This window comes from Cervus elaphus, chromosome 19, assembly GCF_910594005.1.
Source record: "Cervus elaphus chromosome 19, mCerEla1.1, whole genome shotgun sequence".
Taxonomy (NCBI): domain Eukaryota; kingdom Metazoa; phylum Chordata; class Mammalia; order Artiodactyla; family Cervidae; genus Cervus; species Cervus elaphus.
Window position 1 is genome coordinate 16,325,125 of NC_057833.1, and position 27,391 is coordinate 16,352,515.

General features: G+C 36.0%; 1 long non-coding RNA gene across 1 annotated transcript; it reads right to left on the minus strand.

Moving 5' to 3' along the window:
- Nucleotides 1-1,878: 1,878 nt before the first annotated feature.
- On the minus strand, nucleotides 1,879-26,220 carry LOC122675743. The gene is made up of 3 exons (XR_006335330.1): nucleotides 26,048-26,220; nucleotides 7,056-7,063; nucleotides 1,879-1,904 (listed from the first exon to the last, which is right to left on the minus strand). It is a non-coding gene; the product is annotated as an uncharacterized LOC122675743 (long non-coding RNA).
- Between the last annotated feature and the right edge of the window lie 1,171 nt (nucleotides 26,221-27,391).

Here is a 27,391-nt window from a genome sequence, read left to right on the forward strand (position 1 = left end):
TCATGTATGGATGTAAGAGTTGTACTATAAAGAAAGCTGAGTACCGAAGACCTAATACTTTTGAACTGTGGTGTCGGAGAAGACTCTCGAGAGTCCCTTCGACTGGAAAGAGATCTAGCCAGTTCATCCTAAAGGAAATCAGTCCTGAATGTTCATTGGAAGGACTGATGTTGAAGCTGAAATTCCAATACTTTGGCCACCTGATGCGAACAGCTGACTCACTTGAAAAGACCCTGATGCTGGGAAAGATTGAGGGCAGGAGGAGAAGGGGATAACAGAGGATGAGATGGTTGGATGGCATCACCAACTCACTGGTCATGACTCTGAGTAAACTCTAGGAGTGGGTGATGGACAGGGAGGCCTGGCATGCTGCAGTCCATGCGATCACAAAGAGTCAGATACAACTGAGTGACTGAACTGACTGAATCTATGCTGGCGGTAATGAAGATAATGTTGACCTCTGTCAAAAGCCCCATGCATGTAGTGCTACACTCAGTGCCCCCAACCCTGAAGCAGGCCATCACCGACCCACGCCTCCACCGGGGATTCCTGGACACCCACAGGTAAGTCCAGGACAGTCTCCTGTGGTGTCACTGCTCCTTTCTCTTGGGTCCTGGTGCACAAGCTTCTGTTGTGCCCTCCAAGAGTCTAATTCCCAGTCCTGTGTAAGTTCTGGCAGCTCCCTGATGAGGTTAATGGCGTTCTTCTCCAAGAGGACCTATGCCATACCCTAGTCTGCTGCACTCAGAGCCCTGTCCCTGTGGCAGCCAACCCGTACCTCCACAGGAGACACTCAACCACAGTTCAGTCTCTGTGGGGTCCCTGGGTCCTGGGCACACAAAGTTTCTTTGAGCCCTCTGAGCATTTCTGTTGGGAATGGGTTTTGATTCTAAATGCAAATTTGCCCCTCCTGCAGTCTTGCTGGGGCTTCCCCTTTGCCCCTGGATGCCCACCTAATGCTTTCACATCAGGTGGCCAAAGTATTGGAGTTTCAGCTTCAGTATAAGTCCTTCCAATGAATATTCAGGACTGGTTTCCTTTAGGCTGGACAGGTTGGATCTCCTTGTAGTCTAAGGGACTCTCAAGAGTCTTCTCCAACACCACAATTCAAAAGTATCAATTCTTCTGTGCTCAGCTTTCTTTATAGTCCAACTCTCATATCCATAATGACCACTGGAAAAACCATAGATTTGACTAGACAGACCTTTGTTGGCAAAGTAATGTCTCTGCTTTTCAATATGCTGTCTAGATTGGTCATCACCTTTCTTCCAAGGATCAAGTATCTTTTAATTTCATGACTGCAGTCACCATCTGCAGTGATTTTGGAGCCCCAAAAATAAAGTCTGCCACTGTTTCCATTGCTTGCCCATTTATTTGCCATGAAGTGATGGAACCAGATACCATTATGTTAGTTTTCTGAATGTTGAGTTTTCTGAAAGCCAATTTTTTCACTCTCCTCTTTAACTTTCATCAAGAGGGTCTTTAATTCTTCTCCACTTTCTGCCATAAGGGTGGGGTCATCTGCATATCTGAGGTATTGATATTTCTCCCAGCAATCTTGATTCCAGCTTGTGCTTCCTCCAGTCCAGTGTTTCTCATGATGTACTCTGCATATAAGTTAAATAAGCCTGGTGACAATGTACAGCCTTGATGTACACCTTGTCCTATCTGGAACCATTCTGTTGTTCCATGTCCAGTTCTATCTGTTGCTTCCTGATGCATACAAATTTCTCAAGAGGCAGGTCATGTGGTATGGTATTCCCATCTCTTGAAAAATTTTCTGTAGTTTATTGTGATCCACACAAAGGCTTTGGCATAGTCAATAAAGCTGAAGTAGATATTTTTCTGGAACTCTGTTGCTTTTTCATTTATCGACTGGATGTTGGCAATTTGATCTCTGGTTCCTCTGCCTTTTCTAAAACCAGCTTGAACATCTAGAAGTCACAGTTCATGTACTGTTGAAGCCTGTCTCAGAGAATTTTGAGCATTGCTTCAGTGACGTGTGAGATGAGTGCAATTGTTCGGTAGTTTGAGCAGTCTTTGGCATTGACTTTCTTAGGGACTGGAATGAAAACTGACCTTTTCCAGTTCTGTGGCCATTGCTGAGTTTTCCAAATTTGGTGGCCTATTGAGTGTAGTACTTTCACAGCATCATGTTTTAGGATTTGAAATAGCTCAACTGGAATTCCATCACCTCCACTAGCTTTGTTTATAGTCATGCTTCCTAAGACCCACTTGACTTTACTTTCCAGGATGTCTGGATCTAGGTGATTGGTCACTCCATCCTTATTATCTGTGTCATGAAGATCTGTTTTCTATAGATATTCTGTGTATTCTTGCCACCTTTTCTTAATATCTTCTGGTTCTGTTAGGTCCATACCATTTCTGTCCTTTATTGTGCCCATCTTTTCAGGCAATCAAAAAATTACTGTTAATTAAGGAAGACTAGGCATCTCAAGGTAAGGAATTTTTCACTTTTCTATATATGGGAATATGCAGTGTCTGGACTCATTGAAATCACTTCTTTGATATGCATCTCAGCTATCTGGAGCCACTATACTGTAATTCTTATCTTTAGTTTCCTCAGGGTCTATCATCAGAGTGTAACATGGGAAGAATTTTAGTAACTGGCCATAGAGACTTTCATTAGCAGGAACTACCCTTCTTTCATTCCCCATTCCTTCCTGCTAACTAAAATCTCTATGGTCAGGTATTCAGACTCCTCCCATGCTGTTGCTGCTAAGTCACTTCGGACGTGTCTGACTCTGTGCGACCCCATAGATGGCAGCCCATGGGCTCCTCTGTCCCTGGGATTCTCCAGGCAAGAACACTAGAGTGAGTTGCCATTTCCTTCTCCAATGCATGAAAGTGAAAAGTGAAAGTGAAGTCGCTCAGTCGTGCCTGACTCTTAGTGACTCCATGGACTGCAGCCTACCAGGCTCCTCCATCCATGGGATTTATAGGCAAGAGTACTGGAGTGGGTTGCCATTGCCTTCTCCAAACTCCTCCCATATTACTTTGTAAATCCAACACCAGCTCCAACAGTTGCTCTTTTCTTTTTTCCCCTGATTATACAAGGTTAGTCATAATACTCTTATAGTTCTTGTTAATTACTGAATTGTGAATGGGCATATGGCCTATTCTGGCCAGTGATAGCAGAGGTGAAACCTTCTGTTGTACTTCAGAGGATCACATCATCAGTCATAAAACCATGAATCCAAAACACAACTTTCTGCTTCTTTACATGATATTCTTCTTGAAAACCTCTGCTATTATCTTAGCCCAAAGATGACACAGTTAACCTAGAGGACAGAGCAAGAGAATCATAGAAAAGTAGAATCACAGCATGGAATTGCACTAAATCTGAAGCCTATTCTCCCTATTATTTTTTTTTCTTATGAAATAATAGGTCGTATTGACCTTGCATGCCTTACAAGAAATATTCAAACTCCTTCAGGGAGAAGGAGATGATATAGGTCAGAAACTTGTATCTAGATTTAAACAGATAAACAAACAAACAAACCTGAAGAATATTGGAGAAGAAACAAATGAGGTTAATTTTTCTTATTTAATCTAAAAGATTACTGAGATAATACTGACACCAATGCATTGGGTGATAATCACACATGGATAAGAGAAATCAATGATAGCAAAGTCATGAGAGATGGGAGATAAGACATGAGGATACTCTGTTAAAAGTGTACCAATATTACATACAAAATAATATAGTGTTTTTTGAGATGGGCTTAGTTTAGTTTAAACAAGTTTTTTGCAAATGCTGGCTTGCTCATTAACAGTTTTTCAAAGAGGTATAATTACTATACCTCTAAATAGTAAACAGAAGAATAAAAAGACTCAAATAATATTGATATTAATTAAAACCAAGGAAGTCAGGGAAATAAGAGGGAAAGTAGCAAAGAACAACTATAACAAATTGGAAACAGATACAAATGTGATAGATATTATTAATCCAACTATATCACTAATTACTCTAAATGTGAAAAGTCAAATTGAACCAATTAAAAGACAGAGATATCATCGGAGTGCATAAAAGACCTAATTATATGCTGTCTGCAAGAAACACACTTTACTCAGATAGTTTAAAAATAGGGGATGGTACGCCATGCTAACACAAATCAAAAGCTAGACAAGCTATAAAATTGAGACAAAGCCAACTTCAGAACAAAGAAATTTCTCAGGAATAGAGAGAAGCATCACATAGTGTGATAAAGGGGTTAATGTTCTAAGAAGACAGAACAGTTCCTAAGGTCTGTGCAGTGAACAGCATACTTTTAGCATTTCCTGTTACTGTTTAGTCACTAAATTGTGTCCTATTCTTTTGTGACCCCCTGGACTGTAACACACCAGCCTCCTTTATCCATGGGATTTCTCAGGCAAGAATACTGGAGTGGGTTGCCATTTCCTTCTCCAGGGGATCTTCCAGACCCAGGTATTGAACCATGTGTCCTGCATCGGCAGGTGGGTTCTTTTTCACTGAGCCACTGAGGCAAAATCTGACAGAACCGTTAAAAAACAAAAGTCCATTATTATAGTTTAGGACTTCAACAGGCTTCTCTCAGTAATGGATGATCAAAGCATACAGAAAATCGCTACAGATATAGTTGACCTGAGTGGTGCTATTAATAAACTTCTAATTGAAAATAATCATGACTTTTCCCTGTCTTCCAGTAATTATATAATTTCTTTAAAAATGTACTACAATGGAAAAATTATCTAGCATGATGGTAGGAATCATTGTATACCAATTAGGATGTTCCTATATTTTACCTGATAAAAATTCTACTTCACAGAATTTTTTGATTGTTTCTGTTTAATAGTTGATTACATATCAACTCAAAGTTGAGTTCCTCAAATATACTAAGAATGGTGGATATTCCAAATTGATAATTGAAAGAAGATATATTGGTTTTTATATCTTTCCCTTTGTCCTAGTAGTTACCTAGTAAGAGTAATGATTGTTGATAAAAATTATAGAGTGATTTTATTCTTATCCCAGGGGATGGTGATGAGATACATGTAATTTAGGTAACATGTTCTGCCTTAAAAAAAATTGTTGAGCTTTTAGGTTTTTGTATCATGCAGCCTGAAAAACACAAAATATTAATCATATTTGTTTCAGAAAAATAATGATTATTTAATGTAAAAATCCCTTAAAGATTCAAAATAAGAATTTTGATATAATTAATATTAGTAGTTGTGCTAATAGAGCTGAATAAAATGAGACATGACTGTGGTTAATAATTAATACTTTATAGTATCAATCAGTATTGGTATAGATGCAAATATCTTGATAGTTATATTTTTTCCTGGCCAGGGAAATTTCCGATTAATTGAGAGATTCCATGATGTAAAATACTCAAGGGATTCAATGATACTTTTTCAATCCATCTAATAGTTATTTATGTGGCATCATTGAGGACTTGTCAAACAAATTTTATTTGTCCTAATGCAGCAGATGTTAATGTTAACACATCTTAATGATTAATTGACAAAAATTTAAGGAAATTAAAGTTCTTAAGGATGATTCTTGGCCAGTACTGATGCCAATAGAGTTGTGAACAACTTACTGTTTTTTGGATGACTAGTTAATTGCATCATAATCTGAAGTATATATATTTTCTCTCTTTCCATTGTAGAGTCTAAATGATAGATGCCTATAATTAGGAGGTTAACATATACTATTCTAAATTACATCTTTTAGTCATAAGGTATGACTAAAATCTTCTTTCTTAAAGCTAAATGTACCAAGGTATCTAACTAGAATATGAATGTTATACTACTTGTCTTAGTTTCTGTTCTAAAAAAAGCATATACAGACTTTTTGTTTGAGGAAAAATTGGCTTTTGTCTAACAGTTTATATTTAGTTGATCAATCTTCCTGTTCCCCAAACCTCTTGCCTGGAATTACTGACCTTTTGCATCTTCTTTACTCCTTTGCGTCTATTCCATGCTGCCTGAATTACACAAACAAGCTCCTATTAGGTGTCCACCTAACTATCTTTCTGGTTCTTAGCTGCTTTTCTTATTCGTTGCCTAGATATATTTGTAATAATTTTGACTTACTTCTGTGATGTGCATATTCAGTATTGACGTCTTTCTTTTCAAATGCCCAGATTTTATCTCCTCTTAAACTTGGCTGCTCATCTGTGCTCCACTTACCATTACTCAGGTAAATCCTTTCTCCAGCTCCATCTTAACAGTTTTCAAATTTTTACAAATTTTTATTCTTCATGTGTATTGTTCTTCTATTTTAATTCTGGGATCATTAGATCCTGCAGCTTAGAGTTCTAAGTCTGAAAGTACTCAGGATAAAATGGCAACATTATCCTTTCAGGATTTACTTGGTGAGTTTATTAAATGTTTCCCTTCCTCATTATTCTTTCCTTGAGAACCCAAGGGCACTTCTGTTCTCTGCCTGCTCACACTGAAATAGAAATATATACCCTAAAATTTTCTGGCCTCAGCATACAATGGAAAAAATTGAAAGTGTGCTTGCCTGAAATAGATGAAATTAGGGCTGGAAGAAAGTAGAGGAAGAGGAGAGGGTTGACCTGGGTTGGTGAAGAAGCAGTGGAGAAAGAAAGTGAAAGGGAGCTTGCATCTTGAAGACAGGGAGCTGAGAAGGATACAGCATCAGTCTCTCCTGAGTACTGTCTGCCTGAACACACTCAGTCCTCTCAGGACAACATTTGAATGATATTTCAACTTGAGAGAAAATGACAGCATAAAATAAAATCTTACTTTCTGACTGAAGTAGAACTTCTCAGTTAGGAATTATCTTTTAGGTCAATTCAGTGGTCAACATACCCCTTATGTTATAATAAAATTCATTTCTACATTTTGTTATAAAAAAACTGGCAGTAGAGAAAGAAATCACATGTTTTCAAAACAAAACCAGCTTCCCTTATTGGTTTGCACTTCCAAGTTTTCTCATATGAGTTGAATGAATATGTTTTCCATTAAGTATTTCTGTTTGAGGGCTATTGTTATCTATCTTTGAATTTTAATATTCACTACAGAAACATATTGCTTACTTTCCTAACTGATACAAGGAAAACAAAAACTTTTAAGATGTTTTATGTTCTTGGGCCCTGAAAATAATAAATATAATTTAAATGACTGCAGTATGAACTTTCTTATAGAATTTTAAATTTATACTTCTATAAACTAAGATTGGAAACAGCAAAAAATTATTTTATACTCAAAAACTGTTACTATTTCTTAATAATACAAAATGTTTTCAGAAAATAAAAGCAAGTGTTTGTGTTTTATTTTAGCTTAATAAAATAAAATGAATAATTTTATATCCATATATTGATACAAACATCAGTTCAGTCAGTTCAGTTCAGTTGCTCAGTCATGCCCGACTGTTTGTGACCCCATGAATCGCAGCACCCTGTCCATCACCAACTTCTGGAGTTTACTCGAACTCATGTCCATTGAGTTGGTGATGCCATCCAGCCATCTCATCCTCTGTCATCCCCTTCTCCTCCTGCCCCCCAATCCCTCCCAGCATCAGGGTTTTTTCCAATGAGTCAGCTCTTCTCATGAGGTGGCCAAAGGATTGGAATTTCAGCTTCAGCATCAGTCCTTCCAATGAACACCCAGGACTGATCTCCCCTAGGATGGACTGTTTGGATCTTCTTGCAGTCCAAGGGACTCTCAAGAGTCTTCTCCAACACCACAGTTCAAAAGCATCAAATTTTCGGCGCTCAGCTTTCTTCACAGTCCAACTCTCACATCCACACATGACCACTGGAAAAACCATAGCCTTGACCAGAGGAACCTTTGTTGGCAAAGTAATGTCTCTGCGCTTTAATATGCTATCTAGGTTGGTCATAACTTTCCTTCCAAGGAGTAAGTGTCTTTTAATTTCATGGCTACAATCAAGATCTGCAGTGATTTGGGAGCCCCAAAAAATAAGGTCTGACACTGCTTCCACTGTTTCCCCATCTATGTGCCATGAAGTGAAGGGACCAGATGCCATGATCTTAGTTTTCTGAATGTTAAGCTTTAAGCCAATTTTTTCACTCTCCTCTTATACAAACATAGTTTCATTTAAAAGTGAAATTGGCATTTTAGTAAATGAAAATTTAATGCAAGTATTAATTAAGCCTACTACCCACTATATGTTTGGGGCTTCCCTGCTGGAACTATCGGTAACGAACCCACCTGCCAATGAAAAAGACACAGGTTCAATCCCGGGTCTGGAATATCCTCCGGAGGAGGTCATGGCAACCCACTCCAGTATTCTTGCTTGGAGAATCCCATGGACAGAGGAGCCTGGTGGGCTACAGTGCATACGGTTGTAAAGAGTCAGACATGGCTGAAGTGAATTCTCACTGACACATCCACTATAATTTATTTAATGCCCTATAAAGATATATCTATTTAAGTATTGTTTAAACAAATATAAAAACTACAGCTGTTGACTTTTAAGTCAGATTTAAATTTAATATCTTAGAATACATTTTCTGAGTAGAATAATTCATAGATGTTTATAAATATATATATAAGATTGGCAAAAAATAATACATATAAAAATTTTATTTTGCCCTGAAATAGAAACATATTTCTTAAGAGTATTGCTATTCTATACTGAATTCTTAGTATTTTTTAACTGTGACTTTAATTTGAGATTTGTTTTTTATAATTGCACTATTACTAAAATAAATATTAAGTTTATTTTTGAGAGATGAGCATTCACTGAAATTATGAGATGTTTTATGTATAAATTGCACACAGTTAATCATCTGCAATCTAGTTTCTGATTAAAGAACAATTATGAAACATTTCTTAGTGCTAATTTTATCTTTTAAATACAATTACTAACCTTTATAGATGAACTAATGTAGGAAATCAGCCAACAAATGTTTTTTTTTTTTTCATTTTTCTGGGTATCAATACTTTCTGCATCATTACTGTGAAAATAATAGTGATTTCAAAGGACATCCATTACCCTTATTGTATTAAAAATTCATATGACACTCACCAGTATTAAAGTATTTAAATTAAAATGATATAATTCAGTTTGAAACTAAATTTAAATGGTAAATTATTTAAGTGTCTCTAAAATATGTCTTTTAGGTTAGTTAGTGTGATAAGGAAAATGAGAGAGAGAATGAAAGAAAGGGAAAGAAAGAGTGGGAAGGGAGAGGGACAAATAGAGAAGACACTCTGTAAGCAGGGAGTGAAATATTTTAGAATTTTTTCAAGGTTTATTGACTTTTCCAGTTTAAAGTATACACTGGAATATTTGAAACACTAGATTAGAGCTTTGAAAAATAAATTGGCTTTAGTGATACATGTGAGCTCTAATAATGTTATGTGAGTGATAAAAGAAAGAATATACAGAAAGAAAATATAAAAACACCAAAAATAATCTTTAGGGAAGGACATATGTGCAACAGAAAATCAAAGAAGTAAAGCTGTTGAGTAGTCCAGTGTTACCGAGACTAAAAGAAGAGGGTGCTTCAAGAAGAAAGAATTTGTGGCTGAACTATGAAAGAGTTTAAAAACTCAGAACAAATAGTTTGGTTTCATATTTTGGAGGAAATGGAACCTAAGAGAGGTACACAAATCACTTCTGAAAGTAAAATATATATTTATAAATCCCTACATTAGGAAATGCTAAATTGCTTCAGTCGTATCTGACACTTTGTGACCCTGTGGATTGCAGCCCACCAGGGTTCCTCTTCCTTGGAGTTTTCCAGGCAAGAATACTAGAGCAGATTGCCATTTCCTCCTCTAGGGGATCTTCTTGACCCAGAGATCTAAACATCCCCTCCTGTCTCCTGCACTGGCAGGCAAGTTCTTTACCACTAGCACCATCTGGGAAACCCACATTAGAAGATAATAATTTCCTCAAATCATTACCCTAAATTTTCACTTTCAAAACCTGTTTAGAAACAACAACAAAACACCTGTACTTTGCCTAACTTCCTTCCTGTTTCTTTTTGGGGCAGTATCTTCCAACTGGGGAAACTACCAGTATGTCTGTATTTTTAGGAAAACCAGTCAAGTATTTCCTACCCTCACTTGGCAGAAGTGGACATGAATATGTAACCATGAATATGTAGCCATGTATGTAACCATGTATCACATGAATATGTGATATCACTCAGATGCTTTAACTAGGAATAATAAATAGTAAAATACCTATTGTAATATAAGCTGACAAAAACCAGTGGAGGTACCTGAGTGAATGATTCTTTGTTTCCTTGTATGTACTGGCCTAGACCTCTTCTGCATGTTATCAGTCTTGAATCATACAATTCAAAGTTTCCTCTCAGAATTGACTTGTCCCATACCTTGTCAATGCGGGTAGATCCTGGTTCAATCCCTGGGTCGGGAAGATCCCCTGGAAAAAGAAATGGCAACCCACTCCAGTATTCTTGCCTGAGAAATCCCATGGATGGAGGAGACTGGCAGGCTACAGCCCATGGGGTCGCAAAGAGTAAGACATGACTAAGTGACTTCCTTTCACTTCATTTCATATTTTTCAATAAAAACTAACTGAAATAAAAATCAAATCAATGTAACTTTACACAATAGAATTGATGAGAATGTTTCCTATATTTTTTTGAGAATATGAAAGTAATATATGAAATATTTAGGAATAAGAAAGGTCCATCTAGTCGAGGCTATGGTTTTTCCAGGAGTCATGTATGGATGTGAGAGTTGGACTATAAAGAAAGCTGAGCACAGAATAATTGATACTTTTGAACTGTGGTGTTGGAAAAGACTCTTGAGAATCCCTTGGACTGCAAGGAGACCACCCAGTCCATCCTGAAGGAGATTAGTCCTGGGTGTTCATGGAAGGACTGATGTTGAAGCTGAAACTCCAATACTTTTGCCACCTGATGTGAAAAGCTGACTCATTGGAAAAGACCCTGATGCTGGGAAAGATTGAAGGTGGGAGGAGAAGGGGACAACAGAGGATGAGATGGTTGGATGGCATCACAGACTCAGTGGACATGAGTTTGGGTAAACTCCAGTAGTTGGTGATGGAAAGAGGGGCCTGGCATGCTGCAGTCCATGGGGTCGCAAAGAGTCAGACATGACTGAGTGACTGAACTGAACTGAACTTTGCAAGAAAGAGTGGGATCTGAATGAGAACATTGCAAACATTTATCTTTTTTTTTTAAATGAAAAGCTTCAGATCTATGTATTGCACTGTAAGACATACACACTTACTGAACAGAACTGCTACTCAAAATGTCAGATTTCCTCAAATTACATTAATTTTTAAATTTATTTGAAAATTTCAAACAAATGAACATGATCAAAAAGAAAACATCTAACATCTATGCTGTCAGCATTTTGAATTAATCATTTTTAGTGATTTTGCATATTAGTTTCTAGGTATATTATTTCCTCGTCTTACTTTATGAATGACAATCTTTCTGTTATTTGTTAATGTTATATGCACTGAAAAAAACTTAAATGCAGAAAATTATATGAATATAAAATTGATTTTTAAAAAAAACCTAATATTTAAGTATCCACTGATTTTCTTCAATTAGGTGAGCCCATTCCAGGAATATTTCCATGAATATAACCAGAGATAAAAATGAATGAATAAGTTGATTATAATGTAAAATAATAGCATTTTTATAAAAATGGCAATATACCATTGATGGTTTTGAGAGGGTAACAGGCAGGAAGGCCAGGGGTCTCCAAATGGAGGAAATATGTTGCAAGTGTCAGGCATTTTTATCTCTCTTAAGTGGCAGGAAGAAATAAACTAGCAATATTTTTTTCCTTCTCTATACAAATTTAAAAGGAGGTTTCTCTTAAAATACTGTGTTGCCATAATGACATCTGGTTTCACCTGAAGCTAACTATTCTCAAACCTTGAGTTAACCAGTGCATTTTTCTTATGGAAATGTTTGTCTTAAGTTATGTTAATGTACTATGCATTTACCCCAGACTCTGACTTCAAGTTGGTTCTGCCTAATGGCTCAGAACCTACTTGACAAACCAGTATGTTATACTCAGACATTGTTCCCCTAATCTATGTAAACAAAACTGTTTGTATGGTAATCTGCCCTTCTACAAGATTCAACTCAATTATTTCATGGCCCTGGATGAATCATCTGGTGCCAAGATTATCCCAAAATACATCTTATGGATGAAAGACCTGGTGCTATTCTGAGTTTTAAGACAGTCCTTTCTTTCATTAACATACTGCTAGGGACTATATAACATCCAGGAAGACTAGCTGTAGTTCAGCTAGTCTGAGGGGTACTCTTTCTGACTTCTTCTGATGCCTATGTCAGAAGCTTTCTCTATCTCCTTTATACTTTAATAAAACTTCATTACACAAAAGCTCTGAGAGATCAAGCCTCGTCTCTGGCCCCAAATAGAATTCTTCTCCTCTGGAGGCCAAGAATCCCAGTGTCTTTTCATGGGTTAACAACAACCTTTCAGTATCATAATTGAAATATTTTATTTACCTTTTCATGTACTTTTGTGTTTTTTTTTTTTTTCTTGTTTTTGTCTTATGCTTGGAGAAAAGATACCAAAGTGAAACTTATTGTTCCATTTCAAAAACTATTTCTTAACAGAAGGGATAATATATTTTTTTGAAAAATCACTCCAAGCCTGGAAAATGCTTATAGAAAGTATTGGGAGGTTTGAATGGCAATGCTATTTGCAGTCCCTTGCTTTATTTTAAAGAAAATTATTGACTTCCTTATTTGAAAGATGAGAACACAACAACAAAGGGATCATACTTATCAATAATTACCTTAAATGTAAATGGGTTGAATGCCCCAACCAAAAGAAAAAGGCTGGCTGAATGGAGACAAAAACAAGACCTCTATATATGCTGTCTATAACAGACCCACCTCAAACCAAGGGACATGTACAGACTGAAAGTGAAGGGCTGGAAAAATAAGCAGACCAAAAGAAAGCAGGAGTCGCAATACTCATATCAGATAAAATAGACTGAAATAAAGGCTGTGAGAAGAGACAAAGGACACTACATAATGATCAAAGGATCAATCCAAGAAGATATAACAATTATAAATATATATGTACCCAACATAGGAGCACCACAATATGTAATACAAATGTGTACAAGTATGAAAGGGGAAATTAACAGTAAACAATAATAGTGGGAGACTTTAATACCCCACTCACACTTATGGATAGGTTTACCAAACAGAAACTTAACAAGGAAACACAAACTTTAAATGATACAATGGACCAGTTAGACCTAATTGATATCTATAGGACATTTCACCCCCAAAAAATGAATTTAACCTTTTTCTCAAGTGCACATGGAACCTTCTCCAGGATAGATCACATCCTGGACCATAAATCTAGCTTTGATAAATTCAAAAAAATTGAAACCATCTCAAGCATCTTTTCTGATCATATGTGGTAAGATTAGACGTCAACTACAGGAAAAAAAATATTAAAAATACAAACATATGGAGGCTAAACAACACACTTCTGAATAACAAAAAATCACATAAAAAATAAAAAAAGAAATCAAAATATGCATAGAAAAGAATGAAAATGAAAACACTACAAGCCAAAACCTATGGGATTCAGTAAAAGCAGTGCTAAGGGGAAGGCTCATAGCAATACAAGCTTACCTCAAGAAACAAGAGAAAAATCAAATAAATAGCCTAACTCTACACTTAAAGCAACTAGAAAAGAAGAAATGAAGAACCCCAGGGTGAGTAGAAGGAAAGAAATCATAAACATTAGGGCAGAAATAAATGCAAAAGAAACAAAGGAGACAATAGCCAAAACCAACAAAGCTAAAAGCTGGTTTTGAGAAGATAAATAAAATAGACAAGCCCTTAGCCAGACTCATCAAGAAACGAAGGGAGAAGAATCAAATAAAAAAAAATTAGAAATGAAAATGGATAAATCACAACAGACAACACAAAAACACAAAGGATTATAAAAGACTACTATCGGCAACTATATACCAATAAAATGGACAACTTGGAAGAAATGGAAAAATTCTTAGAAAAGTATAACTTTCCAAAACTGAACCAGGAAGAAATAGAAAATCTTGACAGACCCATCACAAGCATGGAAATTGAAACTGTAATCAGAAATATTCCAACTAACAAAAGTGCAGGACCAGACAGCTTTACAACTGAATTCTACCAAAAATTTAGAGAAGAGCTAACACCTATCCTATTCAAACTCTTCTAGAAAATTGCATAGGAAGGTACACTTCCAAATTCATTCTATGAAGCCACCACCACCAAAACCTGACAAAGCTGCCACAACAAAAAGAAAACTACAGGCCAGTATGACTGATGACTATAGATGCAAACATCCTTAACAAAATTCTAGCAAACATAATCCAACAACATATTAAAAAGATCATACATCATGACCAAGAGGGCTTTATCCCAGGGATGCAAGGATTCTTCAACATTTACAAATCAATCACTGTGATATACCACATTAACAAATTGAAAGATAAAAACCATATGATTATCTCAATAGATGCAGAGAAAGCCTTTGACAAAATTCAACACCCATTTATGATAAAAAAAAAAAAAAAAACTCTCCAGAAAGCAGACATAGAAGGAACATACCTCAACATAATGAAAGCCATAGATGACAAACCCATAGCAAACATTATCCTCAAGGGTGACAAATTGAAAGCATTTCCCCTAAAGTCAGGAACACGACAAGGGTGCCCACTCTCACCATTACTATTCAACATAGTTTTGGAAGTTTTAGCCACAGCAATGAGAGAAGAAAAAGACATAAAAAGAATCCAGAATGGAAAAGAAGAAGTAAAACTCTCACTGCTTGCAGATGACATGATCCTCTACATAGAAAACCTTAAAGACTCTACCAGAAAATTACTAGAGTTAATCAATGAATATAGTAAAGTTGCAGGATATAAAATTAACACACAGAAATCCCTTGCATTCTATACATTAACAATGAGAACAGAAAGAGAAATCAAGGAAACAATTACATTCACCATTGCAACGAAAAGAACAAAATAATTAAGGAATAAATCTATCGAAACAAAAGACTTATATATAGAAAACTATAAAAACTGATGGAAGAAATCAAAGATGACACAAATAGATGGAGAAATATACCATGTTCAAGGATTGGAATAATTGATATAGTGAAAATGAGTATACTACCCAAAGCAATTTATAGATTCAATGCCATCCCTATCAAGCTACCAATGGTATTTTTCAGAGAACTAGAACAAATAATTTCACAATTTGTATGGAAATTCAAAAAACCTCAAATAGCCAAAGCAATCTTGAGAAAGAAGAATGGGACTGGAGGAATCAACCTGCCTGACTTCAGGCTCTACTACAAATCTTCAATCATCAAGACAGTATGGTACTGGCACAATGACAGAAATATAGATCAATGGAACAGAATAGAAAGCCCAGAGATAAATCCATGCACCTATGGGCACCTTATCTTTGACAAAGGAAGCAAGAATATACAATGGAGAAAAGACAATCTCTTTAACAAGTGGTGCTGGGAAAACAGGTCAGCCACTTGCAAAAGAATGAAACTAGAACACTTTCTAACACCATACACAAAAATAAACTCAAAATGGATTAAAGATCTAAATGTAGGACCAGAAACTATAAAACTCCTAGAGGAAAATATAGGCAAAACACTCTCTGACATAAATCACAGCAGAATCCTCTATGACCCACCTCCCAGAGCAATGTAAATAAAAGCAAAAGTAAACAAATAGGACCTAATTAAATGTAAAAGCTTTTGCACAACCAAAGAAACTATAAGCAAGGTGAAAAGGCAGCCTTCAGAATGGGAGAAAATAATAGTAAACAAAGCAACTGACAAAGAATTAATCTCAAAAATATACAAGCAGCTCCTGTAGCTCAACTCCAGAAAAATAAATGACCTAATCAAAAAATGGGCCAAAGAACTAAACAGACATTTCTCCAAAGAAGACATATCAATGGCTAACAAACACACAAAAAGATGCTCAACAACACCCATTATCAGAGAAATGCAAAGCAAAACCACAGTGAGGTACCATTTCACCAGTCTGAATGGCTGCTATCCAAAAGGCTATAAATAAATGCTGGAGAGGGTGCAGAGAAAAGGGAACCCTCTTACACTGTTGGTGGGAATGCAAACTAGTACAACCACTATGGAGAACAGTGTAGAGATTCCTTTAAAAACTGGAAATAGAACTGCCATATGACCCAGGAATCCCACTGCTGGGCATACACACTGCGGAAACCAGAATTGAAAAAGACACATGTACCCCAATGTTCTTTGCAGCACTGTGTACAATAGCCAGGACACGAGAGCAACCTAGATGTCCATTGGCAGGTGAATGGATAAGACAGTTGTGGTGCATATACACAATGGAATATTACTCAGCTTTTAAAAAGAATGCATTTGAGCAGTTCTAATGAGGTGGATGAAACTGGAGCCTATTATACAGAGTGAAGTAAGTCAGAAGGAAAAACACCAATACAATATATTAAGGCATATATATGGAATTTAGAAAGACGGTAACAATGACCCTATATGCGAGATAGAAAAAGTGACACAGATCTAAAAAACAGATATTTGGACTCTGTGGGAGAAGGTGAAGGTGGGATGATTTGAGAGACTATCTTTGAAACATGTATATTATCTTATGTGAAATAGATCGCCAGTCCAGGTTCGATACATGAGACAGGTTGCTCAGGGTTGGTGCACTGGGATGACCCTGAGGGACGGAATGGGGAGAGAGGAGAGAGGGGTCTCAGGACGGGGAACACATGTACACCCATGGCTGATTCATGTCAATGTATGGCAAAAAACACTACAATATTTTAAAGTAATTAGCCTCCAATTAAAATAAGAAAAATTTTTAAAAAGAGATGAGAAATTAACACTTTTAGTCTTCTTTCTAAATTTGCTCATCACTGATCTTTGTTAACCATGTTATAATATTTATACTATGCAAATTTGTTATATTAAATTTAGCTTGCTAACTTTAATCCCTAGTACTATATTTAAGTAAACTCAAGGCTCACATGATTTCTAAAAACTTTGTTCATTCTCCTTTTAGCTGTTTGGATACTAAATATTAACTGTTGTTTTTCTTTTTTTCCCAAGAAAGGCCAGTAGGTATTATCTTTTATGAATTCTTAAATATTTGAAGATATTTGCCTATTTGATTCACATTTAAGTGACACATTTTCTGCTTATGTAATAAAGTTTCTTGAAATATAAAGAAGCAAGAGAAAAATTCAAATATTATAACATATAGCTTTATGAATTTTTACACAAAAAATGAGTAATAAATATCTAAATGACATATTTTCTAGCAATCCAGAAGTTCCCCATTAACCTTTTAGTCCATACCTGCACCTATTGAAGATAAACACAATCTTCACATAACAGTGCATGGTTAACTGTTTTGCTTATTTTTGAACTTTTAAAAGTTAATTATATAACATACACCCTTTTGTATCTGCCTTTTTGTTCTCAATATTCTGTTTGTGAGATTATTCCATACTTCTACATGGAGTACATACATTCTCATTGTTGCACAGTGTTCCCTTCCATAAATATTACATAATTTTCTTAAGAATTCAGCTGTTTTTGATTATGTGCATTGTTAATAGTTTGGGGCTTTTATGAATCATGTAGCCAGAAGTATTTCAGCACATATCTTTTAGTGATACCATGCTAACCATAAGAGTAAGATAACTCTTTGGTCATAGAGAATATATCTAACTTAGTTGGTTAAAAATTTTTTCTAGATTAGATGAACTAGTTTATTCTTTGTGAATTCAAAGTTGTAGGTCTTTTTTTTTTTTTTTTCAGTTTAGCTATTCTCTTGTTAAGGGTAGTGTTGTTAATCCATAATAATTTGCATTTACAAACCCCAAACTCCTCTCCCTTGACAACCATTTCTGTTCTTTATGTCTGTTAGTCTGTTTATATTTTTTAGATAAGTTCATTTATGTCATATTTAGATTCCACATGTAAGTGATATCATATGGTATATGTCCTTCTCTTTTTAACTTATTTCACTTAGTATGATAATGTCTAGGTCTATCCATGTTACTTAAAATGACATTACCTTATTCTTTACTAATGTATATATGTATATATACATGTATATATGTACATATATATTAATGTATATATGTATATACCAATGTATATATGTATCACTTCCTTATCTGTTCATCAATTGATAATTATTTAGGTTGATTCCATGTCTTGGCTATTGTAAATAGTGCTGGTATGAACACAGGGATGCATGTATCTTTTCAAATTATAGTTTCCTCCAGATATACACCCATGAGTAAGATTGCTAGATTATATGACAACTCTTTTTTTTGTAGCTTTAGAGGAACCTCCACACTGTTTTCCTTGGTAGCTACACCAACTTACATCCCGACAAACAGTGGAGGGGAGTTTCCCTTCCTCCACATCCTCTTCAGCACTTGTTATTTGTATACTTTTTACTGGTAGCTACTCTGACTGCTCTGAAATGGAATCTCATTGTAGTTTTGATTTCCATGTCTCTAAATAATTGGTAATAATGAGTGTCTTTTCAAATGCCTATTGGCCATTTCTGTGTCTTTGGAAAAATGTCTATAAAGGTATTCTGCCATTTTTTAAATTATTTTTTTGTTGTTGTTGTTGTTGCTATTGAGTTCTATAAACTGTTTAAATAATTTTGAAAGTGAGCCCCTGTCAAATAATTTGTTTTTTATTATTACTTTAATAAACAGTATAAAAACAAAAACATGCATACATACATTCCTATTATAACTTATTAGAGCCTAATACAATGCCTCTCACCATTTCCCAAACAAAGCAAGAATCTAGAATACTGTATCTTTGTTGTTTTTGTTGTGTTCAGTTGCTCAGTCATATCTGACTTTTTGCAATCGCATGGTCTGCAGCACACCAGGCTTCCTTGTCCTTCACAACCTCCCAGAGCTTGTGCAAACTCATGTCCATTGAGTCAGGGATGCCATCCAACCATCTTATCCTTATCCTTGTAAAGTTCTCCCCCTGCCTTCAATCTTTCCTAGCCCCAGGGTCTTTCCTAATGAGTTGGCTCTTCACATCAGGTGGCCAAAGTGTTGTAGCTTTAGCATCAGTCCTTCCAATGAATATTCAAGATAGATTTCATTTAGGATTGACTGCTTTGATCTCCATGCTGTCCAAGTGACTCTCAAGAGTCTTCTCCAACACCACAGTTCAAAAGCATCAATTCTTTGGCACTCAGCTTTCTTTATGGTCCAACTCTCACATCCAGTGATTTTGGAGCCCAAGAAAATAAAATGTGTCACTGTTACCATCGTTTGTCCTTCTGTTTGCCTTGAAGTGATGGGACCAGATGTTGTGATCTTATTTTTTTACATGTTAGTTTCAAGCCAGCTTTTTCACTCTCCTCTTTCACCTTCATCAAGAGGCTCTTTAGTTCCTCTTCACTTTCTGCCATAAGGGTGGTGTCATGTGCCTGTCTGAGGTTATTGATATTTCTCCTGGCAATCTTGATTCCAGCTTGTGCTTCATTCAGCCTGGCATTTCGCATGATGTACTCTGCATAGAAGTTAAATAAGCAGGGTGACAATATAAATCCTTGACATACTCCTTCCCCCTTTTGGGATAAAAGTCCCCAATGGACTTTTATCAGTCCATTGTTCCATATCCGGTTCTAACTCTTGATTCTTGACCTGTATACAGGTTTCACAGGGTGACAATATAAATCCTTGACATACTCCTTCCCCTTTTTGGGATAAAAGTCCCTAATGGATTTTTATCAGTCTATTGTTCCATATCCGGTTCTAACTCTTGATTCTTGACCTGTATACAGGTTTCATTGGAGGCAGGTAAGGGAGTCTGGTATTCCCACCTCTTTAAGAATTTTCCACAGTTTGTTGTGATCCACACAGTCAAAGGCTTTAGCATAGTCAATAAAGCAGAGGTAGATATTTTTCTGGAACTCTCTTGCTTTTTTTATGATCCAATGGATGTTGGCAATTTAGTCTCTGGTTCCTTGGCTTTTTCTAAATCTAACTTGAACATCTGGAATTTCCTGGTTCACTTGAACTTGTTGAAGCCCCTCTTGAAGAATTTTGAGCATTGTGCATTTATTATGTATTTTAATATAACATATACTTTAAATCTCATAATAATATTACATGTGTATATATATGTGTGCGTGCCTGTATGTCTGTGTGTTCTACTTAATTTACTTCTGAATGTATGTTTTCCCATCTGCTATCGTTTTCCTTATGACTAAATAACTTCCTACAAAATTTTTCTTATTATTTTGTTTATTGGAGTTCTCCAAGTTCTATATCCCAATTTTATTCTTCTAAATTTTTATATTTTGTTTCTTATATTTTCCTTTATTTAATGATGGGATTTTAGGTTTGTGCTGATTTATTTTTTTGCAGTATATTAGAAAAATCTCCTGTGTTTAACTTTCTTTTGTAATATTGTGTTTCATTTTTACTCATTTGAAAGTATTGTGTCCTGCCTTACACTTTGCTCCTTTAAATATTTCTTTTAGAGCTTGTTACAAATGTAATCCTTGTTCTTTGGTGGTGTGCTAGTCATATCTAATTAAATGAGGCTTATGCTTAGGTGACACTCTAATTGTGGCTTTGGCTGCAAAATTGACTTATCTAATGATAGAAGACAAAGACAGGGCAGACTCTTAATGAAAATATGCACACAATTGTATATTTATATAAAAAAGTTCAGTAAAATATTTGTTTATATGATTTGAATATTCTTTTATTCAATAAGAGTCAGGAACCATTCAAAAAATATTTCCATCAGTTTATACAATATAGTATACCACAGTGATTTTCCAGCTTTTGATGTTAGTACAACTTTTACAATCTTAAATATTTTAAAACTATTATTTAAAATTCAAAATTTATTTTGCAGATTAGTGTATGGCATAATGTTTTATAGCCACATATGTCACTTTTGTACCTTATTAAAGTGGAAAAAATGAAAATAGTCCCAAATACAGCCCAGGAATTTGGCTATTCTATAACATATAAAAATAAGAACTGATATCCTAAAACACAATGTAATTTATTATATGTATGTTTGTGGTTTTTATAAAGATATATATTTTATGTATAAATAAATGAGCATCATACATATTACATAAAATGTAAGTACATACTATACAAATATAAGTACATGTAACTGTAATGTTAAGTATATAGCTATATCCTATAAATATAAATATATGTATAAAATTATGCTGAGTAATTAAAGCATTAGTGTTCTAGCTTACTTGGAAGTGGAAGTGGAAGTAAAGTCACTTAGTCATGTTCTACTCTTTGCAACCCCATGGACTGTAACCTATCAGGCTCCTCCAACCATGGGATTTTCCAGGAAGAATGCTGGAGTGGGTTGCCATTTCTTTCGTCAGAGTATCTTCCCGATCCAGGGATCAATCCTGGGTCTACTGCATTGCAGGCAGATGCTTTACAATCTAGCCACCAGGGAAGCCCCTTAGCTTACTTAAGTATTATCAAAAGATTATTATATTCAATAAGTGGTACTATATTAAAAAATGAACAATTCCAAGTAAAAGAATGAAATTAGAAAATTACCTAACACCACATACAAAAACATTCAGAAAACTAAGATCATGGCATCAGGTCCCATCACTTCATGGCAAATAGATGGGGAAACAGTGGCTGACTTTATTATTTTGGGCTCAAAAATCACATCAGATGGTGATTGCGGCCATAAAATTAAAAGACGCTTACTCCTTGGAAGGAGTGTTATGACCAACCTAGATAGCATACTAAAAAGCAGAGACATTACTTTGCTAACAAAGGTCCATCTAGTCAAGGCTATGGTTTTTCCAGTAGTCATGTATGGATGTGAGAGTTGGAATATAAAGAAAGCTGAGTGCCAAAAAATTGATGCTTTTGAACTGTGGTGTTGGAGAAGACTCTTGAGAGTCCCTTGGACTGCACAGAGATCCAACCAGTCCATCCTGAAGGAGATCAGTCCTGGGTGTTCATTGGAAGGACTGATGTTGAAGCTGAAACTCCAACACTTTGGCCTCCTGATGCAAAGAGCTGACTCATTTGAAAATACCCTGATGCTGAGAGGGATTGGGGGCAGGAGGAGAAGGGGACAACAGAGGATGAGATGGTTGGATGGCATCACCAACTCAATGGACATGGGTTTGGGTGAACTCCGGGAGTCGGTGATAGATAAGGAGGCCTGGCGTGCTGCAGTTCATGGGGTCTCAAAGAGTTGGACACGACTGAGTGACTGAACTGAACTGAACATACAAAAATAAACTAAAAATGAATTAAAGACCTAGATGTAAAACTAGAAACCATAAAAACTCCAAGAGAGAACATAGGGAGAACATACTTTGACATAAGTTTTGAAAATAAAATTTTTAATTAGTCTCCTAAAGTAAATTAAATAAAAATAAAAATAAATAAGATACCTAATTAAAGTTAAAAAGTTTTTACATAACAGAAGAAACAGTTTTAAAAAAAAAGACAGCCAACCGAATAGGATAAAATGTTTACAAATTATATGACTAATTATGGTTTAATATTCGGAATATATAAATAGCTCATATAACTCAACAGCAAAAGAAAACTCAATTCAAAAGTGGGCAGAAGATCTGAAGATTTTTCCAAAGAAGAAATGCAGATAGTCAACAGTTATATGAAATGCTCAACATTGCTAATCATCAGGAAATTTCAAATCAAAACCAGAGTGAGATGTCACCTTACTGTCAGAATGGCTATAATCCAAATGAACACAAATAGAAAATATTGATATTAAAGTAGAGAAAAGGAATTCCTCAGACACTGTTAATGGAAATGGAAATTGGTTCAACCACTGTGGAAAACAGCATGGAGGTTTCTCAAAAAAACAAAAATAGAATTACCATATGACACAACAATTTCACTTCTGGTATATATCTAGAAAAAAACTCACTAATTTAAAATGATACCATCACCCCAGTAGTCAATGTTGCTTAGTAGCTTCAGTAGTGTCTGATTCTGTGAGACGCTATGGACTGTAAGTGCACGAGGCTCCTCTGTTCATGGAATTTTCCAGGCAAGAGTAATGGAGTGGTTTGCCATGCCCTCTTCCAATGTATCTTCCAAATCTGGTAGTCACAGCAACATGATTTAAGAGTTGCCAAGGTGTGGAAGCATTCTAAATGTCATCAACAGATGAATTGATAAAGAAGATGTGGTATATACTACAATAGAATACTACTGAGCCATAAAGAATGAAATCTTGCCATTTCCAGCAACATGAATGGATTTTGAGGGCATTGTGCAAAGTGAAATAAGTCATACAGAGAAAGATAAATATTGTATAATATAACTTCCAACCTAGATAGCATATTAAAAAGCAGAGACATTACTTTGCCAACAAAGGTCCGTCTAGTCAAGGCTATGGTTTTTCCAGTGGTCATGTATGGATGTGAGAGTTGGACGGTGAAGAAAGCTGAGCATTGAAAAACTGATGCTGTTGAACTGTAGTGTTGGAGAAGTCTCTTGAGAGTCCCTTGGACTGCAAGGAGATCCAACCAGTCCATCCTAAAGGAGATCAGTCCTGGGTGTTCATTGGAAGGACTGATGCTGAATCCGAAACTCCAATACTTTGGCCACCTCATACGAAGAGTTGACTCACTGGAAAAGACCCTGATACTGGGAAGGATTGGGGGCAGGAGGAGAAGGGGACAACAGGGGATGAGATGGCTAGATCACATCACCAACTTGATGAACATGAGTTTAAGAAAACTCCGGGAGTTGGTGATGGACAGGGAGGCCTCGCGTGCTGCGATTCATGGGGTTGCAAAGAGTTGGACACGACTGAGCGACTGAACTGAACTGATATGTGAAATCTAAAAAAAAATACAGCAAAATAACGATTATAACAAATAAGAAGCAGACTCACAGATATAGAGAACAAATTAGGGGTTACTAGTGCTAGAGGGATGGAGGGAGGGACAGAACAGGGGTAAGGAATTAAGAGGTACAAATTATTATGTCTAAAATAAGTTCAAGGGTATACTGTAAAGCAAAGGGAATAGAGTCAATATGTTATAATAACTATCAATTCAGTTCAGTCACTCAGTGGTGTACGACTCTTTGTGACCCCAAGGACCATACCATGCCAGGTTTCTCTGTCCATCACCAAATCTTGGAGTTTCCTAAAACTCATGTCCATTAAGTCGGTGATGCCATCCAACAATCTCAATCTCTGTTGTCCCCCTCTCCTCCCACTTTCAGTCTTTCCCAGCTTCAGGGTCTTTTCTTTCTTTTTTTTTTTTTTTCTTTTTAATTAATTAATTTATTTATTTTACTTTACAACATTGTATTGGTTTTGCCATACATTGACTTGAATTTGCCATGGGCGTACATGTGTTCCCCATCCTGAATCCCCCTCCCACCTCCCTCCCCATCCCACCTCTCTGGGTCATCCCAGTGCACCAGCCCTGAGCATCCTGTATCATGCATCGAACCTGGACTGGCGATTCGTTTCACATATGATAATTTACATGTTTCAATGCCATTCTCCAAAATCATCCCACCCTCACCCTCTCCCACAGAGTCCAAAAGACTGTTCAATACATCTGCGTCTCTCTTGCTCTCTTGCATACAGGGTTATCGTTACCATATTTCTAAATTCTATATTTATGCATTAGTGTACTGTATTGGTGTTTTTCTTTCTGGCTTACTTCACTCTGTATAGTAGGCTCCAATTTCATCCACCTCATTAGAACCAATTCAAATGTATTCTTTTTAATGGCTGAGTCATATTCCATTGTGTATATGTACCACAGCTTTCTTATCCATTCGTCTACTGATGGGCATCTAGGTTGCTTCCATGTCCTGGCTATTATAAACAGTGCTGAGAAGAACATTGGGGTACATGGATCTCTTTCAATTCTGGTTTCCTCAGTGTGTATGCCCAGCAGCGGGATTGCTGGTTCAGATGGCAGTTCTATTTCCAGTTTTTTAAGGAATCTCCACAGAGTTTCTAATGAGTTAGTTCTTTGCACCAGGTGGCCAAAGTATTGGGAGTGTCAGCTTCAACATCAGTCCTTCCAATGAATATTCAGGACTGATTTCCTTTAGGATGGACTGGTTAGATCTCCTTGCTATCCAAGGGACTCTCAAGAGTCTTCTCTAACACCACAGTTCAAAAGCATCAATTCTTCGGTGCTCAGCTTTCTCTATAGTCCAACTCTCACGTCTACACATGACTACTGGAAAATCCATAGCCTTGACTAAATGGACCTTCGTGGTAAAGTAATATTTCTGCTTTTTAATATGCTGTTTAGGTTGGTCATAACTTTCCTCCCAAGGAGCAAGCATCTTTTAATTTCAAGACTGCGGTCACCATCTGCAGTGATTTTGATCCCCCCCCCCCAAAAAAAACAACTCTTTCACTGTTTCCACTGTTACCCCATCTATTTACCATGAAGTGATGGGACCGGATGCCATGATCCTGGTTTTCTGAATGTTAAGTTTTAAGCCAACTTTTTCACTCTCCTCTTTCACTTTCATCAAAAGGATCTTTAGTTCCTCACTGTCTGCCATTAGGGTGGTGTCATCTGCATACCTGAGGTTATTGATGTTTCTCCTGGCAATCTTGGTTCCAGCTTGTGCTTCATGCAGTCCAGCATTTCTCATGATGTACTCTGCATATAAGTTAAATAAGCATGGTGACAATATACAGCCTTGATATAGTCCTTTCCTGATTTGGAACCAGCCTGTTGTTCTATGTCCAATTCTAACTCTTGCTTCTTGACCTGCATAGAGATTTCTCAGGAGGCAGGTCAGGTTGTCTAGTATTCCCATCTCTTTCAGAATTTTCCACAGTTTGTTGTGATCCACACTGTCCAAGGCTTTGGTATATTCAATAAAGCAGAAATAGATGTTTTTCTGGAACTCTCTTGCTTTTTTGATGTTGCAACAGATGTTGGCAATTTGAACTCTGATTCCTCTGCCTTTTCTAAATCCATCTGAACATCTTGAACATCCAGCTTGAACATCTGGAATGTCACGGTTCACGTACTCTTGACGCCTGACTTCGATAATTTTGAGAATTACTTTGCTAGTTTGTGAGATGAGTTCAATTATGTGGTAGTTTGAACATTCTTTGGCATTGCCTTTCTTTGGGATTGTAATGAAAACTGACCTTTTCCAGTCCTGTGGCCACTGCTGAGTTTTCCAAATTTGCTGGCATATTGAGTGCAGCACTTTCACAGCATCAACTATAAATGCAGTATAACTTTTAAAAATTATGGATCACTATATTGTGCCCCTGTTTCTTATATAACATTGTACAGTTCTAACTCAATAAAAAAGAAAAAAAAGATTACCTATTAATTTTTGTCCAAATTTTTAAATTAACTAAGGAGTGATCCTAGAAATTTTCTAGGAAACATACTATGAACTATAATTACTATTAAAAAGACATTTTGCAGAATAATGACTCAATATTATTGAACATGTACTTCTACATTTTCACCATCATACATACTATAAACTTTATTTACATATTCCACACTGATAAACATAAGGAAAAAAATGTTTTCTAAAATCAAAATTATTAATATGTCCTGGGCTTTCAGGAGATTTTCTTGAACTTGCATTTGCATATAAACAAGTTCTTGAGGTTAAAAATTTCTAAGAAAGTAATTTTTTACATCTTATACTGTAAAAGTGTTAAATATTAAAATTTAATATTTTTAAATTAAAATATCTCCAAATCAGTTTATTTTCAACTTTTTTGTATTATTAGACCTATACCACCTCTATTGTTTACAAACCAATTAATACAAAACCACTTGAATTTGAGCCTTTATAATCTAATTTAGTAATAATTACTCAGATTAGGATAATGTTTCAAGTCACAAGATAAAATGATAAAGGCTCATATCAATTCAGACATAGGGACACAGGACTTAAGACATTACATTTTAAAACCTCCATAGCAGATCGGAATTACAGAAATATAACTCCTTGATCCAATTTTCAAAGACATATTTTCCCTTCCAGGAGGCATGGGATTTTTTCCCAATCGATTTGTTCTCGCAAATAGAAAAGCAATTTTAAAAGAGCATTAAGCAGGATTCTCTAGTAGCTCTCACCCAAGAGATAACATACATCCATCATTCATTCAATGCAGACCAGACCACTAAGTAATCAGCTCATAAAAGCAGAATCCTAATTTGTGCTGCCACCAGATAGGAATAATTTTTCAATCCTAAACAATCAAAACTATAATGAAACTTGGACTAGAACTGGAAACAAAATGTAAAACAACACAAAATGAGGAAAAATAACAGAAACAGAGAGTCAAGGACTTGAGTCCTACT